At 47.1% G+C, this 21175-nt stretch overlaps 1 protein-coding gene across 1 annotated transcript in view; it reads right to left on the bottom strand.

The window, feature by feature from the left end:
* MET (MET proto-oncogene, receptor tyrosine kinase) overlaps positions 1 to 5364 on the bottom strand; it is a 213239-nt gene extending 207875 nt beyond the window's left edge. The window contains exon 1 of the mRNA XM_075345034.1: positions 5184 to 5364. The gene's annotated coding sequence lies outside the window, so the exon portion shown is untranslated. The remainder of the gene's footprint in view (positions 1 to 5183) is intronic.
* Between the last annotated feature and the right edge of the window lie 15811 nt (positions 5365 to 21175).

The raw sequence follows: 21175 nt of genomic DNA, 5'->3' as shown, positions 1-21175 counted from the left end.
AGGAATCATTTATTTAATCTTGTTCTGAATTCCTGAGGCTTATATACGTAGATTAAGAATGTTCTAGTTAATGTCTAAAATGAAATGGAATCGAACATAAATATTATGCTATTAGTTTATTAAATAAATATTTCATCCTAAACCGCACTAGTGTTACATATTATTATAAAGCCGTTAGTTCCCACTACCATCAGTTTAATTCTTTGAAATAGTATAACCAACCACGTGTGATTTTCTGCTATTTATTTTTCATTGTGTTTTTGATCGTATTTTTTTTTTATTCATTACATTTTCCAGTCTAATATAGAAACCAAGAGAACTTTCATTCCAAAACATGTTGCATTTTGATAAAAAGTCCATGACCCCAATATTGCCCCCTAAATAAACCATAAACTATAGCACAATGTATATACTGCATTTTATATTTCCCAATATAAACTCCAAATACCCAGATCCAATGTTTTCAGCTAAGAAAAATGCTGGAAAAATGCTATGAAAAACACCATGATAAACATTAATACTTCCCATAAATCCAATCCAGCTTTACTAACATTTTTTTTATTTATTTTTTTTATTTTATTAAGACATGCTAACAAATTTGGGAGGGATCCCTGTTTTAATTATGTTGAAACCACTTTTCTCCCTGAAATCTTGTCTTTGGGCTGTATATGCCTAGTTGAGATGGGCAGCAAATTGTAATCGACTATGTCTTACTACCCACCTCCAATAAGGCATTTATGGCCAAAAAATGTATAGAAGAGCACACTGTTATTCCGTCTGGATCATTATACTCAATGGTCCCATTGGCACATACACCTCAATCCAGTTTTGCTGGGTTCAGACTAAAGGGGGCTTTACACGCCGCGACATCGCTAGCGTTCACACCCGCCCCGTCATTTGTGTGTCACAGGCAAATCGCTGCCCGTGGTGGACAAAATCGCGAGGACCCGTCACACATACTTACTTTCCTAACGACGTCGCTCTGACTGGCGAACAGCCTTTTTTGTAAGGGGGCGGTTCGTGCGGCGTCACAGCGACGTCACACGGCAGGCTTCCAATAGAAGCGGAGGGGCAGAGAGCAGCCTCAGAAAGTCACGCCCACCTCGTTGCCGGAGTTCGCAGGTACGGTGTTGTTCGTCGTTCCTGTGGTGTCACACGTAGCGATGTGTGCTGCCTCAGGAACGACAAACAACCTGCATCTAAAATAAGCAACTATATTTGGGAAATGGACAATGTGTCAACAATCATAATCCTTCATGGAGCCACTGACCACAGGAAAAAATGCTTTGTGAACCCAGCCCTATGGACTGTTGATGTTTATCGGGACCTGCTTGTGAGGTGTGGTTTGGATGAAGATGGTGTTAAATATAATTTAGGATGATAGTAGAGCCAAAAAGACCGTTCAGCAATTTTCCTCACAAGGAGTCAATCTTTGCTCTTGCAACAATGTTCATGGTCTTTAAAAACAATGTGACTTAAACAGGGGGAAGACAAGTGGCATTAGCAATATTGAGCTGACACTTTTTAGGTTGAACTTGATGGACCCATGTCTTTTGTTAACAATAATAAATATGCAGCTATGATACGTGATAACTTTGATGACCCTCACTGAAGTCGTAATGATAATCTTTTCACCAGTTTCTCCAATTTGGCACTGTCTTTTTTTCAGCTTCAGATCAGTACAGTATAGGGTTTAACATCACTCCTGTCTGGGTCACCTCTCAAGGGAGCATTGTCCTCTTAGGGTACGTTCCCTCGATCAGTGTTAGTAGAATTTTGGATGCACTGTGTTTTCCCTTCATCCAAAATGCTGTGTTGTACAGTAGAAGCACAGAGGATGGGATTTATAGAAATCTCATGCCCACTGTGCTTCTTTTCTCCACAGTGTAAACTGACCTGCGGTGCACCTTTCTGAGCAGCAGCATGTCAATTTATGCTTATGGAGACGCCAATGTTCTCGGCGGGAGAACAAAGCGAAAATCTACTGTGCCCAAACCATGATCGTGGGCATGGACGCTGTGTTCTTCTGAGAACACTCGCATTTCCACAGAGAAATGACACTGCGTTAGACTATTAAGTATTTATATTGGAAATATGTTTGCATTGACCAACAAATATATATAACTGGCGCAATTTGTGATGTAATTTGCCTTTTTACAACTGCCTAATTAGGAAAATCACATTTACACATGTATCATACATTTATGCCATGTCATGTGTCTGCTGCAATTTGTTCCTAGAACGAAAGCAAAAAATCATGATGAGCCTAAGGGGTAATGATTTCACGAATATTCAGTTTTTCTACTTTCTTTGCCACCCATTTGAGAGGAAGGTGATCAGGAATCATATCACTCTTTACCTCAGGCAGCAAAAAAGGTAGAAAGCACCGCTCAACTTAATAATGGACCTCAGTGGAATGATAGGAGGGTGTTTTATTAGCTTTAGTCACATTATCCTCTACAGATTAGGAAAACTCAAATATGTGCACAATGACAGTGCACTCTACTCTACCACTGTGTCAGGTCATAAACAATAAAACAATAAACAATAAAACTGTGAGGGCTGTCAGTGTAGTGGTGATATAAAGTTTAACTTTTTGGAAAACCCTTTTTACCAGAAATTAGGATAATAGAGGTATTCTGGGTATGTGATATTAATAGGGTACATATTGCAATCTAATAATTACTACAATTTGCATACAATAATATTAATATACAATATCAACACAGTAACGTGATAAAATTGTAGGTTGATTCATCAACAAGTACTGAATATTTTTCCATCTTTCTAATATGCATAGAGGTCGTATTATAAATTATAATTGGGAAAACAAAAAAAATCTCATAATAATCATAGTTCTATCTATTATTTCAAGAAGAATAACAGCCATCAGACTTATGTGAGGAGGCAGAAAGAAGAATGACCTCATACACATTATCCCATCTCATGCTAAGGAGATTGACACCTGGGGAGCTCGTGAAGTACGGGCCATTTATCAGTGCTTTGTATTGGAAGCAGTAAAGTGTAACAATAATGTAAATATTATTGCTCTAGCTAAATAAATCCAACAGGAGATACAGTCACTGATAAGTGTTGGTGATAGATTCTGATAAAACATGGACTGACTATCTATCTATTTATCTATCTATCTATATATCTATATATATATATCCCTCTATCTATCCCTCTATCTACTGTATCTACCTATCTATGTATCTATCTATCTATGTATCTATCTATATATATATGTATATATATATATATTATCCATCTATCTATCTACCTACCTCTACATTTTTATATATATATATATATATATATATATATTATCCATCTATTTATCTATCTATCTATCCATCGTATATTATGTATATCTCACTCTGTCATCTATCTATCTATCTGTCTCTCTGTCTAGCTATCACCACCTCTCTCTCTCACACTTTCTATTTATCATCTATCTATCTATCTATCTATATTATCTATCTATCTATCGCATCTCTCTCCCTCACTTTCTATTATCTATATACTCTATATCTCTCATGATATCCATCTATCCATAGTATCAATCTATCACCACCTCTCTCTCTCACACACTTTCTTGTATCTATTATCTATCTATCTATCTATCTATCTATTTATCTATGTATCTATCACAACTCTCTCCCTCACTTTCTATTATCTATATATTCTCTATCTATCCCTCTATCTATCTATCTATCTATGATTCTATCTATCTATCTATCTATCTATCTATATTATCTATCTATCTATCTATCCCTCTATCTATCCATCTATCTATCTATCTATCTATCTACCTATCTGTCCCTCTATCTATCTATCTATCTATCTATCCCTCTATCTATCTATCTATCTATCTATCTATCCCTCTATCTATCCATTATCTATCTATCTATCCCTCTATCCCTCTATCTATCCCTCTATCTATCTATCTATCCCTCTATCTATCTATCCATTATCTATCTATCTATCCCTCTATCTATCTATCTATCTATCCCTCTATCTATCTATCCATTATCTATCTATCTATCCCTCTATCTATCTATCCCTCTATCTATCTACCCATTATCTATCTATCTATCTATCTATCCCTCTATCTATCTATCTATCCATTATCTATCTATTATCTATCTATCTATCCCTCTATCTATCTACCCATTATCTATCTATCTATCTATCCCTCTATCTATCTATCCATTATCTATCTATCTATCCCTCTATCTATCTATCCCTCTATCTATCTATCTATCCCTCTATCTATCTATCCATTATCTATCTATCTATCTATCCCTCTATCTATCTATCTATCCATTATCTATCTATCTATCTATCTATCTATCTATCTATCTATCCCTTTATCTATCTATCCCTTTATCTATCTATCTATCTATCTAGCTATCTATCCCTCTCTCTATCTCTCTATATATCCCTATCACTCACTTTCTATTATCTATACATCATACATCTCTCACTATCTGTCTATCATTTACACTGATGTCAGCACACACATTGCACAGTGTTTTCACCCACACACCTGCACATTTGCACCATCCAGTTGTCTGTTATCACAATGCTTGCTCTTACATTAAGTATATATCACAGATTGTACAGTTTCTCAGTCCTTACCTGGTGCTCATGTCACAATTCCCATAAGATAGCAATATATAGCATTCTCAAGCTCAGCAGCTTGGCTCAGCATACCCAGTACTAGGACCTTGGCACCAGAACCACAACGTCACACTCCAATACCAGGAAATCACTGTAATTACTTGAATACTCTGAATAATTCTCTCTATAGTCATATATTCAATGTTAACTCTATATTGCCAGGCTGTCACCTCTTCCGCTGGCCATGACTGCAGAAGACTCCAGCACTGAACTTGTGCATACTGATAATCAATAAGAGAAAGTTTCACATAGTTATACCCAAGAAAAACTTTCAAGCAGTAACAATGCTTCTGAAATCCCATGTGTAACCTGGTTGTCATACATTGTGCTTGTGCCCCCCTGCATTCATTGCTCTGGCTATTCAGAGCCCCCAATAGCACAGTGGCAGCAGAAGACGCACTGATATTACAGCTAGACATATGGGGCTTTCAGGGGTCGGTTGGTGAAGCCGCTAGATAACGGTGACTGCAGCCACTTTCCAGGGGATGTGTTCTTACCTGGTGCCAGCTGTGTAGTGAGGAAGGTGAGGGTGGCAGAGGTCAGGGCACGGGGTCCCTGAGCAGCATCCACATGTGGAATCCTTCCCACAGAGAGGAACACTCCGCAGAATGTGCTTCCCACATGAGCTCCTGTTCAGTGAGTCAGTGTAGTCAGGAATCTGTAGTGCAGGATCCAGCCAGGAGAGGGTGGGGGCTGCACATGACCCACTGGATGCCAGGCCCTCTGCTCCCCACTCCTGGAGGGTGTGGAATGACACAGGCACACAGGGGAAGGTGGATGAAGTCCTAACCGAGTGTGATAAGAGATTGCAGCCTCTCTGAAACACCTTATACAAAGAAGTCACATCATGTAGCTAGAAGTATAGGAATATGCCATTACATAAGGATTGCAGAAAAAGCTTCATATAGGATCCATAGGGTAACACTTGGCCCAATACAGTGGTCTTAGGGGACCATATACCAACACTGTCATGTATATTTGTCCATATATCAGTCAAACACATCTCCATATAACATGGCTGATATTATCACATATTCATTTAAAAGGCATATAAATACTACTACACTAATACTATTAAACAATACACGCAAGCTCGTGCAAATTATAGCAAGGTTTTTTTTTTTCGAGTTTTTTAATGGTTTAACAGGCTCTAGGTTAATTTGAATGACTTCATTCTGTCAATGAATAACATTGTCTCAGTATCATTCTTTCAGCAGAGTTCTAAGGTGCCCATAGATATATGTTGGCCAAACCTGCCGCTGTTGGCAGGAGCAGCGGACTATCTTATGTGGATGTTGTCGTGTCAACTCTCCCATGACGGAAGATGAGAGTTGGATAGAAAGATCATGATGAATTTCAACAAAGCTGATTTTTTTATTCTCATGGGAGTTGTTTATATAAAAAATGCATACAACATACTAAAATCAGTGGGATAATGCTCTCAGACACATGGATAAAAGTTCGCCAAAATCATGGATATCGGCAGGTTCAACCAACAGCTTAATATGTATTGGGGGGGGGTATCCTGTTTCTACCTGAACAGAGTATGTTTGGAGGAGAGAAGGATCTGACACACAGATAACCAATGGCAGATCCTTTTATTTCTCCAGGAGCTAAGCCAGGAGCGATTGAGGTGGAGGGGGGGACAGGCAGGTAATATTTGACAGCGATGTGGAAATGTAAGAGGACAAAGTATAAAGAAGCGTTTTGTGTGAAAAAACAGTATGGGGAGGGAGCAATCTGTGAGGAAACATATGGGAAGAGGGAAATGTGTGAAGAGACAGTATGGGGAGGGGGAACGAGGAAATGTGAGAGGAGACTAGTTAGGGGAGAGGGAAATGGGTGAGGAAACAGTAGGAGCAGAGGAAATGTGTGAGGAGACAGATGAGGCGAAATGTGTGAGTAGCAGTATGGGGGGAGAAATGTATGAGGGAACAATATAAGTGGAGAAATGTGTGAAGGGTCAGTGGGTGGATAAAGGGGACAGTATCAGGAGAGGGTAATGTTTATTGAGATCATATGGGGTGGGTTGCAATGTGTGTGGAGATATTCTGGGGAGGGGAAATGTGTGAGGAGACAGTATGGGAGGGGTATGTGTGAGGAGACAGTATGGGGAGGAAGGAGAACTGTGCAAGAGAATGTATGGGAAAGAAATATGTGAAAGGACAGTATGGGGTAGAAATGTGTGAGAGGGCACAGTAAAGAAACTGGGTAGTGTGGAGGGCAGTGTATAGGGCAACTTGAGGGGACAGTCTGGGGAGAAAGGTGTAAAGAAACAGTATGGGGAAGAAAAGTGTGAGGAGAAAGTATCGATGGGGAAAAAACAAGATGGGGCAGAAGTGTGAGAGGGCACAGTAGAGAAGCTGATTATTCTGGTTAATGTGGTCATATAGAGAGGGGCCAGCATTTGGGGAAAGCGAAAGGACAGTATGGTGGTGACATTGGGGAGGGCAGGTATGAGGAGGTGGCACAAAATATAGAGACTGGGCAGTATTAGGGGGACACAGTGTGGAGAGGGGGTATAGTATGGAAAGGAGAGAACATAGTGGAAAGTGCAATAAGAGGAACATTTATTCAGGGGAACAGCATAGTGCAGATATTTTTATTCAGAAGTTTTATAATGAAACTGTTATTCTTAAGGGCACCGTGTCAGGATGTGCAGCAGAAGACTAGAGAAGATGGAATTCTGAGGAGAAAAACAGTGAATGTGAAAAGTCCTCATGATGTCTGTAGAAGTTGGAGAAGAAAAGCATTACATTGATTAAAATCAGAGATGTCACCTATATTTATTTGTGATACTGCTCGCATTTCATTAGTACTGAGGTTACTGTATGATCTACAGTATGATGATGACTGTTAACAACAACTCCCAATATGTCCTTACCATTGGTAAGGACATACTAGGAATTGTGAGTTTGTGACATTAGTAAATAGGGCTGATCTGACATTGCAGTTAATCGCTGTACTACTTTTGGTGATGTATTCTCTATTGATGATGCTTCTGGTAATGTATTCCTGTACTGCTAGTGCCTCTGGTAATATATTCCTGAACTGATGGTGGTTCTAGTGGTGTATTTCTGTACAGTTGGTGACTGTGGTGATGTATACATGTACTGTTGGTGTTTCTGGTAATAAATTCCTGTACTGTTATTACTTCTGATACTGTAGACATGTAGCAATTTGTCAAATAACATAATACATGCCTACTTTAGTAATGTATTGTGCCTTGTGACAAATTACCGATTACTACATATGTATTTACACTGGTGAGCAAAAGGTAACAATGTTTTAAACTTTTGACTTTCAGGCTCCATATCTCACCATTCACTACAGCTTCGAATGTGAGGTTGCTATCATTTTATAGACAATTATCTTGGCTATTTCATAGATAAATTTCCCTTGCAACTATTTAGCATACAATTAGTTATTCAGATTCTTGTCATGTCACTGCATTTTTACTGTTTTGCTCCTGGTGGTGGAAAAATCTTTTTGGTCATGTATATTAAAAATTACAACCTGTTCACACATTCCTTATAGCTCAGTGTGTTATTAGGTTGTTGCTCAAGCTAAAGGTCACTGCTTTGAATCAAGGAGCAGCCATGAAAAAGATTTCCCAAGAAAAGAGAGATAACAACATCCAGCTCATCAATAGCAGTCTCTTGGCAGAGAAAATTACCGAACTGCATCATGTGAGTGCCATGACAGTTGCAAAAATATGAAATGAAGTCCATCCATCTAGTCAGAAGCCAAGAGGTGAACTTCCAGGCAAAATATCGGAGTCAACAAGTTGGCTCATCACAAGGTCTATCAGTTCTGGCACGACAAACATGGCAGTGAAGGTGGATCATATGCTTCATAATAGTGAGATCACAGACATCTATGCAAGCACCATGCGTTGGATGTTACACTAATCTTGAATGGCGGCCCGAAAAAAGGTGAAGTAGCCTTGACTTTAAAGAGAACCTGTCAGCAGAAATTTTGCAATAAACCTAAATGATTCCCCCTCTGCAGCTCCTGGGCTGCATTCTAGCAAGGTTCCTGTTGTTATTGTGACCCCTTTGAGACCAAAATAAAGACTTTATAAAATCTTACCTTTTTGTATGCTAATCTTTTTTTATGTACACGGGGGCGGGCTCTCTTGCGTCCGTTAGTCGCCCTCCTGCCGCTTTACGCCGTCCCCCATCGCTTATTTCCATAACTGAGGACGCTGCCCAGTGCTCCCAAGGTCTCGCGCATGCGCCGTGCCACTCTCGCGGGAGTGAGCACTGTGCAGTGTGACCGCTGGTGATGTGTTGCGCAGGCGTGAGATTATGGGCGGCGCTGAGATTGTCATCAGCAAGTCCACGCTTTTCACTCTGCCTCCACCGTTATGCTGCTCCGCTCCTCCCATCTATTTCCTGTTCCAGGGAAAGATGGGTAAGAGGTGACGTTGGTTCTTCTGGCCAGCGCTTGCGCAGAACGGTCGAGGCAGAGGGGAAAGTGCGGGCACGAGATTATGGGCGGGTACTCAATGCTGAGCTATATGTGAGTATCCTACAAAATGAGTTACTTCATACACTAAAGAACTATGGGTATGAAAAGGATGACTTTGTGTTCCAGCAGTGCAACAAACCAAAGCATGTGTTGATATTGGCAAAGATATAGTCAATGATAATTAAGTAGAGGTGCCTGATTGCCCCCCCCCAGGCCCTAGACCTCAACCCAAAGACTTGTGGGTAGAGTTAAAGAAAAAGCTGTATACATTAGGAACATGTAGAAGAGACCTGGGATCAGATTTCAGTTTAAACATGCTTGAATCTGATCGAGAGCATGGCCAGAAAGATTAGGGCAGTGATGGAAGTCAAAGGTGGATTTAAAAATTACCAATGAAATAATAGCAATTAAAATTTAGATTTTTAGTAGCAAAACAGTAAGAATACAGTGACAAGACAAGAATTTGCATAACTAATCATATGCTAAATAGTTGCAAGTCAAATATATGTATGACATGCTGATTGTCTATAAAATGAAGGTAGTCTCAGGCTCAAAACTGTAGTGAATGTTGAGATTTGGAGTCTGAAAGTCAAAAGTTCAAAACATTGTTACCCTTTTGCTTGTCAGGGTATATTGGGGTATTAATTATAAAATTCAGCACTGTAGCATGCTAAATCCTAAGAGCATATAATATAGTTTCTGTCAAAATTTGGCTCTGCTTGCTGGTCCCATTGGTCAGCACATCATCACTCATATGCGATTTTCATAGTTACAGTCACGTTCCAGCTAGATACTCTGCCTGCTTCTCTCAATGAATCAGCGGCTGTAAGTTTTTCACTGAACATTGAGAAAATTAGAAAGTGCATCTGATCGGCATGTGGCTGTAAGTATATAAATCATAAATGAGCAGTTACATGATGACCATTCAAACTGCTTAAGCTACAGTATGTGTAGCAGGGGGCACCAAAATGAATTTTTGCACATGATGCAGGCAAACCTAGTTTCAACCCTAATAAATCAGCAGAGTTGTTTTCCATCTCCAGAGTAACTGAGCTAGTCTCTCTTTTCTTCGGGGTCTTCTCTATGTCTCTCTCACCTGTAGAGTGGTCCTCTATCTCGCTTGTAAAGTGTAAGCTCTCATAGTCTGCAGGGTAATTTTTCTTTCTCACCTGTGAAGTGTAAGCTCTTAGGCTAAGTGCACACAAGGCATCTTTTGCTGCTTTTTTGGTGTGGTTTTGAGCTCACAAAGATGCACCAAAATGCATGCATGTCCTTCCCCCAGCAAAGTCTATGAGATTTTGATTTTGCTGTCCACACTGGGCATCTTTTCTTGGCTGCATCTTGGCTGCATCTTGGCTGCACTTTTGAAAATGTACCTGTAGAGCACCATGAGGCAGGTATTTTAACCTACTCGTCGCTGGGCTGGTAGTGCAGATCCTCTGCATTGTCACGGGGTGGCCTGGCCCGGTTTCGTTGCCACGAGGCGTACAGGAAGGAGGATTGGAGGGTGGCAGGGAAGATGGAGGTAGTAGTCAGGGGTTTAGGAAAGTCTGTTAGGATTGTGACGCCAGCTGTGGTACGTGGCCAGGGATGGGAGTCGCCGCTGCAGGATCTCTCACCGGGGCAGATGTCAGGTGCAGCCTGGATGGTGTCGCTCCCCACAGGCGGAGCGGCATTACCCCGGGAGGATGGCGGGGGTCGGAGTGGTAGTCCCCATTGGTGCAGCAGCACTGGGTGCCGGCGACGGTAAAGGAGAGGCAGACACAGGGGCTGCGGTTACAGGTGTTTTTACTCAAGTCTTTCAGACGCTGCCCGTAGTACTGTTCTCTGCCACAATGGGCTCCAGCCGATCCCGGATCCGTGAAAGGTCAAGTGCAGTGTGTGTGTCAGCCTGTGAGCTCTCTCCTCCTTTTATGTGCTAAGTATCGAATGGCATGAAGCACTTGAGGGTCCCGGTGTCAATAAAGTGTGTCCCGTTCTGTATGCTGATACCGAGGTTCCGTTATGGGGCCGGTCCTCAACCCCGGATCCTATGTGCTATTTGCTGCAGACTCATGGGACGGGTACGGTGACTTTCCCCGCGACCCTTGAAGAGTTAGTAGACAACTTGGAGTATGCCTGCCCTAGGAATCTGTGTCCCGACAACGGCAGTCCTGTGGAAGCAGCTGCCCTGCTTCTCCCCAGCGACTGTGTTGAACACCTTGGCCAACAGAGCTGCATGCGGCACGTCCACTCTGCTCTGTGTCTGAAGCTGAACTCTTCTTGTAGTTGTGTGGTGTGCTCTGAGCTGTTGCGCCCAGTCGCTGCCACCGGCTGGTTCACTACTCTCACTAGGTCAACCTGCTCTTCCCACTATGCTCCTAACTCCCTCTGGTGGTTGCTTCTCCCTGAACCTGAGTTCCCAGTCCAGTGGATCTGGGGAGCCCCTGGTGCGGTGGCGTCCTGTAAACCTACCATTGTAGTTACCCCCTACTGTGATCCGACCCGGGCCCAGTCCCCATTGGGGAGGGCAACCTATATTACTATATGTTTGTGTATGTGTAAACCGGCCTCGATCTTCCTTGGTCCCAAGATGAGTACTACTACTACACCCAATGCAATACCCTGTGGCGCCTGAAGCCGCAGGGGCGCCACACACCCAAGATGCAGCATGTCAATTCTTTTAGCGTTTTTCCAGTGTTTTTGAGCCCTCCAGTCAATAGATTTGACTTAAAAACGCATTGGACAAAGCGCGTTAAAAATTGTAGTTTCTGATCTCCAGTAGCATTTTATGGTTATTACAATATTCTGTCAGGGCCGGGCGGTCGGGCAGACCCAGGAGGTGGATCCACTGGGCCGAACTCTAAGATGGTGGTAGGGAGTCCGGTAGCTGAAGCACTGATGGGCAGCAGAACAGTCCGTGCAAGTGAAGGTAGCGGAGGAGTCCCTGGGACCACGGAGTCACAGATGGCAGTCCGGGTGACGTAGCTCAGGTTCGGAAGCCAAGATGATGTCAGGCGGGGTCCGGAACCTTTGGAGCAAGATGACGGGTCACCGCAGGGATCCGAGATGGTACGGACTGTCAGATGGCAGACGGACAGCGTGCGGGGCTCGGGATTCAGCAGGACTGGATGGCGTGGCGGGATCAGCTCTAGAAGAGAGATACGTAAGTATGGCAGGAAAACACAAGGAGACCTGACTCCTAGCTCAGAAAACACGAAGATCAGGCCCCGCCCCCTTGGACAAGAACCCCCTTTATACCCCGTACCTGTCTAACCTCATTTCCTGTTAATGGGCGCTGGCCCTTTAAGAAAGGGTCAGTGACCGCGCGCGCGCCCTAATGCGCATGCGCGCGGCCCGGGTGCCAGAAGCCAGGGAAGGAGGCTGAGAGGAGGACGCAGGGGAGCCGGCCAGGGCCTGGGAGGCCGTCGGGCGCCGGGATCGGCGGCCAGGGAGCCTAGGAAGGACGGGCACAAGAGGCTGGGACGCGGGGAGCGTGGCAGGTGAGCCGGGGAGCGGGACAGGAGACCCGGGAAGGGGAGCCGAGGACCCGGGGAGCGTGACAGTACCCCCCTCCCCACGCCCCCCTCCCCGCAACCGGGACATGAAGGCACGGATCAGAGGAGAGCCCACGTTCTCCCTGGGTTCCCAGGATCTATCCTCAGGACCATACCCCTCCCAGTCCACCAGGAAGAACTGCCGGCCACGAACAGTCTTCATGGCCACGATATCCCTTACCGCATAGATGTCGTCCTCAGCAATAGGAGGAGGAGCCGGACTGGCAGCAGCGGAGAAGGGACCAAGGAACACCGGCTTGAGTAGAGAGACGTGGAAGGAGTTGGGTATTTTCATCGTGGTCGGAAGCCTCAGTTTGTAGGAGACCTCATTGATCTTGCTGAGGATCTTAAACGGCCCGATGTAGCGAGGACCCAGCTTGTAGGAAGGTATCTTCAGTCGGATGTACTGGGAAGCAAGCCAGACCAGGTCACCAGGAGAGAAACACGGAGGGTCTAGACGCCTTTTGTCAGCGTGTTTCTTCATCCGCTGGGAAGCGCGCCCAAGGGACGCCTTGACAGAGTCCCAAATAGTAGCGAAGTCACGGGCTACAGTATCAGCAGCAGGGACATCCGAAGAAGGGGATATAGGCAACGGGACGGAAGGCTGCAGTCCGTAAACGACATGGAAGGGAGATTTGGAGGACGACTCACTGACGTGGTGGTTATGGGAGAATTCAGCCCAAGGCAGAAGCGTGGACCAGTCGTCGTGATGGGCGTTGACATAGTGACGTAAGAAGGAGGTCAAGATTTGATTGACCCTTTCCACTTGGCCATTAGACTGAGGATGGTAAGCGGAAGAAAAGTCCAGAGTCACTCCCAGATGTTTGCAGAGAGCCCTCCAGAAGCGGGAGGTGAACTGAGTTCCCCTGTCGGACACGATGTGGGAAGGAAAGCCATGCAAGCGGAAGATATGTTGTATATAGGCTTCCGCGAGTTCCTGAGCAGAGGGCAGTCCGGGCATAGGGACGAAGTGAGCCATTTTGGAGAACCGATCCACCACGACCCATATGACTGTGTGTCCGGATGATACTGGCAAGTCCGTAATAAAGTCCATCGCTATGTGTTGCCATGGAACTGAGGGTATCGGCAGAGGCAGAAGACGGCCATAGGGCAGGTATTTGGGCGTCTTGTTCCTGGCACAAGAGGGGCAGGCAGAGACAAAGGCGGCAACGTCCGTGCGAAGGGATGGCCACCAGTAATGGCGTACAATCGCACCCCATGTTCTCTTCTGGCCTGCATGGCCGGCTGTTTTCGAGGCATGACCCCAGTGTAACACTTTTTGCCTGTCGGTCTCAGAGACATAGGTCTTCCCGGGTGGTATCTGGGCCAGAGTGACAGGGGCCACCGGAACAATCTTGCTAGGAGAGATGATAGGTTGGGTAGTCTCTTCCTCCTGCTCCAGAGGCATGAGAGACCTAGACAAGGCATCAGCGCGTATATTCTTGTCTGCGGGTCGGAAGTGAAGCTGGAAGTCAAACCTGGCAAAGAATAAGGACCACCTGGCTTGTCGTGGGTTCAGTCGCTGAGCGGACCGCAGGTATTCCAGGTTCTTGTGGTCCATGTAGATAATCACAGGGTACACTGCTCCTTCCAGGAGGTAGCGCCACTCCTCCAGAGCCAGTTTGACCGCCAATAGTTCTCGGTCACCGATGGTGTAATTACGTTCAGGTGCTGAGAAGCTTTTAGAGAAGAAACCGCAAGTCACCATCTTCCCGGAGGAGGATTTTTGCATGAGCACTGCTCCGGCTCCTGAGGAGGAGGCATCCACCTCTAAGGTGAACTGGCGGTTTAACTCCGGTCGGTGGAGTACAGGAGAGGAGGCGAATGCTCGCTTCAGGGAGCAAAACGCGGCGTCGGCCGCAGGTGACCAGTCCTTTGGATTAGCCTCCTTTTTGGTCAGAGCGGAGAGAGGGGCAGTCAGGGCGGAGAAGTGAGGGATAAACTGGCGGTAGTAGTTGGCAAATCCCAGGAACCGTTGGATTGCCTTCAGTCCAGACGGGGGAGGCCAGTGGAGGATGGAGGAGACCTTCTTTGGATCCATCTGCAGCCCAGTACCCGAGATGATGTATCCCAGGAAAGGAAGAGAAGACTGCTCAAAGACGCACTTTTCATATTTGGCGTAGAGATGATTCTCTCTCAGTCTTTGTAGAACCAGCTTTACGTTCTCTCTGTGGGTCTGGAGGTCCGGAGAGAAGACAAGGATGTCATCCAGATACACTACTACACATACGTAGAGGAGGTCCCGGAAAATGTCGTTCACCAGTTCTTGGAATACGGCAGGAGCGTTACACAGACCGAAGGGCATCACGCAGTATTCATAGTGCCCATCGCGAGTATTAAACGCGGTCTTCCATTCGTCTCCAGAGCGGATACGAACTAGGTTGTAGGCACCCCGAAGATCCAGTTTGGTGAACACACGGGCTCCTCTGAGCCGATCGAATAATTCGGGGATGAGCGGTAGAGGGTACTTGTTTTTTATGGTAATCTGATTCAAGCCCCGGTAGTCAATGCATGGGCGTAGGTCACCCTCTTTCTTCTTAACGAAGAAGAAGCCTGCTCCCGCAGGAGAGGAGGATCTCCGGATGAATCCCTTTGCCAGGCTTTCCGTGATGTAGGTGGACATGGCCCTGGTTTCGGCTGGAGACAACGGATATATCCGTCCTCGAGGTGGTGTTGTTCCTGGGAGCAGGTCGATGGCGCAATCGTAGGGACGGTGTGGCGGAAGTACCTCGGACTCCTTCTTGTCAAAAACGTCCGCGAAGGACCAATAGGCCGAGGGCAGACCCGGTAGGTACTCAGGAACCGGAGGTCGTCGGACTGGTTGTATAGACTTTATACATCTTTCATGACAGGCAGAGCCCCAACGGGTGATTTCGCCAGTACCCCAGCTGACTGATGGTTCGTGTGTTCGCAACCAAGGAAGTCCCAGCAGGATTTGATGGGACATGTGTGGAAGGACGTAGAGAGAGATGTTCTCGGTGTGCAGAGCACCGATACGCAGTTCCACCGGCTTGGTGATCCAGGAGATGGTATCAGAGAGGGGTCTCCCATCCACCGAGGCAATCAGTAGGGGCTTCTCGAGTAGAGTAACAGGCAGCTGGTATTTGTCCACCGTGGCCTGCTGGATGAAATTGCCTGCTGCTCCGGAGTCGAGGTATGCCTCAGCCGTGAAGCGCGTCTCTCCTGTTGATACTTGTACCGTCCACATAACTGGGTCTGAGAGAGTCCCAGCACCTAGGGTGGCCTCTCCTACCAACCCTAGGCTTTGGAGTTTCCCGGCCTTTCCGGACAGGAGCGTAGGAGATGTGTGCCCTCTCCGCAGTAAAAGCAGAGGCCCTTGGCGAGCCGCTCTGCTCGACGTTGGTCAGACTGTCTTACTCGGTCAACCTGCATGGGTTCGTGGACAGGAATCCCAGCTGTTGATGACTGTGGCACAGAGGATTTCTGTGGCGGGGAGGAGTGCCGTACCGCACGTCGCTCACGAACCAGCTCCTTGGAGCGCTCCTGAAAACGAATGTCCACTCGAGTGGCTAGGGCAATCAGGGCATCTAGGGTGGAGGGCACGTCACGACCCGCCAACTCATCTTTGATGCGACTCGAAAGTCCTTCCCAGAAGGCGGCTGTCAGGGCCTCATTATTCCACCCGAGTTCAGAAGCCAAAGTGCGGAAACGGATGGCGTATTGGCCCACCGTCAGTGTTCCTTGACGTAGGCGGAGAAGTGATGAAGCAGACGCAGAGGCGCGTCCCGGCTCGTCAAAGGTACTGCGAAAGGCCTGCAGGAACTCTTGAAGATCCTTGGTCATGGGGTCCTCCTTCTCCCACAAGGGGTTCATCCACGCCAGTGCCTCGCCCTCCAGGTGAGACATGATGAAGGCGACCTTGGCTTGGTCGGAGGCAAACAGATGTGGCAGCTGCGTGAAATGAAGGGAACATTGGTTTATGAAGCCCCTGCAGGTCTTGGGATCTCCAGCATAACGAGGTGGTGACGCCAAACGGAGTCGGGAGGCATCCGACGCGGCTGCCACTGGTGCGGGAGCCGTGGATTGCCTAGTGGGGGACCTGGTTGCCGCAGGCGTCATTGATGCTTGTAACGTGTACAGGCGGGTGTCCACGGAGGTCATAAATTGCAGCATGCGGGTCTGGACTTCACGCTGGCGTTGGAGTTCCTCTTGCAGGGCCAATAGTGCTGCAGCGGGATCCATGGCCTGATCTTACTGTCAGGGCCGGGCGGTCGGGCAGACCCAGGAGGTGGATCCACTGGGCCGAACTCTAAGATGGTGGTAGGGAGTCCGGTAGCTGAAGCACTGATGGGCAGCAGAACAGTCCGTGCAAGTGAAGGTAGCGGAGGAGTCCCTGGGACCACGGAGTCACAGATGGCAGTCCGGGTGACGTAGCTCAGGTTCGGAAGCCAAGATGATGTCAGGCGGGGTCCGGAACCTTTGGAGCAAGATGACGGGTCACCGCAGGGATCCGAGATGGTACGGACTGTCAGATGGCAGACGGACAGCGTGCGGGGCTCGGGATTCAGCAGGACTGGATGGCGTGGCGGGATCAGCTCTAGAAGAGAGATACGTAAGTATGGCAGGAAAACACAAGGAGACCTGACTCCTAGCTCAGAAAACACGAAGATCAGGCCCCGCCCCCTTGGACAAGAACCCCCTTTATACCCCGTACCTGTCTAACCTCATTTCCTGTTAATGGGCGCTGGCCCTTTAAGAAAGGGTCAGTGACCGCGCGCGCGCCCTAATGCGCATGCGCGCGGCCCGGGTGCCAGAAGCCAGGGAAGGAGGCTGAGAGGAGGACGCAGGGGAGCCGGCCAGGGCCTGGGAGGCCGTCGGGCGCCGGGATCGGCGGCCAGGGAGCCTAGGAAGGACGGGCACAAGAGGCTGGGACGCGGGGAGCGTGGCAGGTGAGCCGGGGAGCGGGACAGGAGACCCGGGAAGGGGAGCCGAGGACCCGGGGAGCGTGACATATTCCTAGGATTTTTACTTGACAATGTAACTGCACATCGTTTTATGTATTACTATAATTGTGTTCTATTTTGTTACCAGTTATTTCTATGATATAACAATTACCATAAATCCACTGACTGTAAATCTCCTTCTTTGAGGAGCTACAAAAGATTATGTTGTATATTATTCTAGTAGCCTCCCTGAAGCTATTGATGGCATATGAATATTTTTAAATATATAACTGAAGCCAGTGCTGTGGAACTACAAGCTGCACAATGCCCTTAACCCCTTCTCGACATTGAGCGCTTACATTGGGGTTTCTATGTAAATCTCTGAAATACTAGATTCAGATGGACTCCTTGATGGAACATTCATTAGAATGAGGCAGATGGAGATAGTGTGAATATATCCACAGCCTATAAGGGCTCGTGCGCATAATGCGTCCTGACCAGTGCATTTTGCATGTATTTTACGTGTGTTTTGGATGCATTTTGTCAGTGCGGTCCCCCGGCAATTCAGCTCTGCTACCTGCCCACTGACAGCAGACATAGACAGAGCCGGGCGATGAGAATGAACTCGGATGAACTTCACCCGACTTCATTGTCATCCCGCAGCTTTTTCTGTGTCGCGTCCTGATTAGCGGTCACCCGTGAAGGACTCACCGGTGACCGCAAATCCCCTGAGTGACTGAAGTGAGCAGGGTGTGGACACATACAGGCACCCTTTAACCAGAACACACATACACATTAGAGGTGACCCCTGGGCAGACCGAGGAAGGGGGCGTAGCCCTCGCATCCCAGTTAGTGTGGTGTTGTAGTGTAGCTGGAGGAGAGTTGTGCAGTGGCAGTTAGAGGAGAAGGAGGTGAGCAGCCGTGTCTTAAATGTAGGGCTGAAGAGCGGAACACTGTCAGACCCTGCACGTGCAGTGGCTGCTGACGGAGGAGAGCATTGCCACTAGAGATGAGCGAACCGGTCCCGGTTCGGCTCGAGGTCGGTTCGCCGAACGGAGGTCCCGTTCGAGTTCGGCTCGTCGAACGTTCGACAAACCGAACTCGAACTGCATAGGAAACAATGGCAGGCAATCACAAACACATAAAAACACCTAGAAAACACCCTCAAAGGTGTCCAAAAGGTGACAAACAACTCACAACACAACACAAACACATGGGAAAGTGACAAGGACATTTACTCATGCGAAAACAAAACAGCTGGACAAGGAAAAAGAGGAGGACACACAGATATATGAGTATATGCAAGGAAACATCGATTCCATTATTGTGCAACTTGAGCCCTGCTCATTTTAGGCTTCCAATCTTGATAAATTGCCTGAGCTCGCCACGTACGCCTTGGGGATCTTGTCGTGTCCTGCAGCCAGCGTTCTCTCGGAACCTGTCTTCAGTGCTGCTGGGGGTCTGCTGGCAGATAAGCACACGTGTCTGTCCACTGACAATGTGGACATGGCTCTCAGAGGACTTTTCTTCCCCTGGCTCAGCTAGGGGAAGCGAAAGGCACGCGTATTTTTGAGAGTGCTTCATGCAAAGCATCTTTTTCTTTTTCAAAAGGGGGCTCAACCGATGCCAGTCAAGTGAGGTGTGTGTGGCCCAGTTAGTGGAAACGAGGGAGACTGTGGTTGGAGTCCCCTCGCTGTGTTTCTAAAAGAACCAAGATGAACAAGTCATGGCTTTCAGAGGACTTTTCTTCCCCTGGGTCATCCAGGGTCGGGAAAGGCACGCGTACTTTTGAGAGTGCTTCATGCAAAGCATCTTTTTCTTTTTCAAAAGGGGGCTCAACCGATGCCAGTCAAGTGGGGTGTGTGTGGCCCAGTTAGTGGAAACGAGGGAGACTGTGGTTGGAGTCCCCTCGCTGTGTTTCTAAAAGAACCAAGATGAACAAGTCATGGCTCTCAGAGGACTTTTCTTCCCCTGGGTCATCCAGGGGACAGGAAAGGCACGCGTATTTTTGAGAGTGCTTCATGCAAAGCATCTTTTTCTTTTTCAAAAGGGGGCTCAACCGATGCCAGTCAAGTGGGGTGTGTGTGGCCCAGTTAGTGGAAACGAGGGAGACTGTGGTTGGAGTCCCCTCGCTGTGTTTCTAAAAGAACCAAGATGAACAAGTCATGGCTCTCAGAGGACTTTTCTTCCCCTGGGTCAGCCAGGGGACGGGAAATGTACGCGTATTTTTGAGAGTGCTTCATGCAAAGCATCTTTTTCATTTTAAAAAGGGGCATCAACTGATGTCAGTCAAGTGGGGTGTGTGTGGCCCAATTAGTGGCAACGAGGGAGACTGTGGTTGGAGTCCCCTCGCTGTGTTTCTAAAAGAACCAAGATGAACAAGTCATGGCTCTCAGAGGACTTTTCTTCCCCTGGGTCAGCCAGGGGACGGGAAAGGCACGCGTATTTTTGAGAGTGCTTCATGCAAAGCATCTTTTTCTTTTTCAAAAAGGGGGGTCAACCGATGCCAGTCAAGTGGGGTGTGTGTGGCCCAATTAGTGGCAACGAGGGAGACTGTGGTTGGAGTCCCCTCGCTGTGTTTCTAAAAGAACCAAGATGAACAAGTCATGGCTCTCAGAGGACTTTTCTTCCCCTGGGTCAGCCAGGGGACGGGAAAGGCACGCGTATTTTTGAGAGTGCTTCATGCAAAGCATCTTTTTCTTTTTCAAAAGGGGGCTCAACCGATGCCAGTCAAGTGCGGTGTGTGTGGCCCAGTTAGTGGCAACGAGGGAGACTGTGGTTGGAGTCCCCTCGCTGTGTTTCTAAAAGAACCAAGATGAACAAGTCATGGCTCTCAGAGGACTTTTCTTCCCCTGGGTCAGCCAGGGGACGGGAAAGGCACGCGTATTTTTGAGAGTGCTTCATGCAAAGCATCTTTTTCTTTTTCAAAAGGGGGCTCAACCGATGCCAGTCAAGTGGGGTGTGTGTGGCCCAGTTAGTGGAAACGAGGGAGACTGTGGTTGGAGTCCCCTTACTGTGTTTTACATGCTTTTAGTAGGGCATGACATGGCTTAGAGGTTGACTTTCAGCATCTGGAAACTGTTGGCTACCAAAATGCTGCCTTTCCAACCTTTTTAACCGAGGATTTTCGAGACCTTATGCCCATCGCAGTGCCCCAAGAGCCGATGCCCAGGCGCCACTCCTTCTCCAACAAAGGCGTGCACGCGCTACACCAGCATGTCGCACTAAACATCACTGATTCCTTGAGAAACTCTGTGTGACAGGGTGCATTTCACCACAGATAATTGGCCCAGTAAGCATGGACAGGGGCGTTACATGTCGCTGACTGGGCAATGGGTTACTGTGGGGAGAGATGGAAAAGGGTCTGCTGTACAAGTCTTGCCGTCCCCACGAGTTGTGTCAATCCTTCTTCTGTATGTAGAAGTTAATACACTGCTTCTGCCTCTTCAACCTCGTATGGGTCCTCCACCTTGGCCCAAACCCTGTGTGGTCAGGCCACCCTTCCTTGTAACTGCGCACAAGGAATACCACACACCTCCTTACTATGCAGGCAGCAGAGCTCAATGCCATCAGGCG

This window comes from Anomaloglossus baeobatrachus, chromosome 4, assembly GCF_048569485.1.
Source record: "Anomaloglossus baeobatrachus isolate aAnoBae1 chromosome 4, aAnoBae1.hap1, whole genome shotgun sequence".
Taxonomy (NCBI): Eukaryota; Metazoa; Chordata; class Amphibia; order Anura; family Aromobatidae; genus Anomaloglossus; species Anomaloglossus baeobatrachus.
The sequence above is the reverse complement of the archived record's forward strand: the minus strand, read 5'-3'. Positions and strand labels throughout refer to the sequence as shown.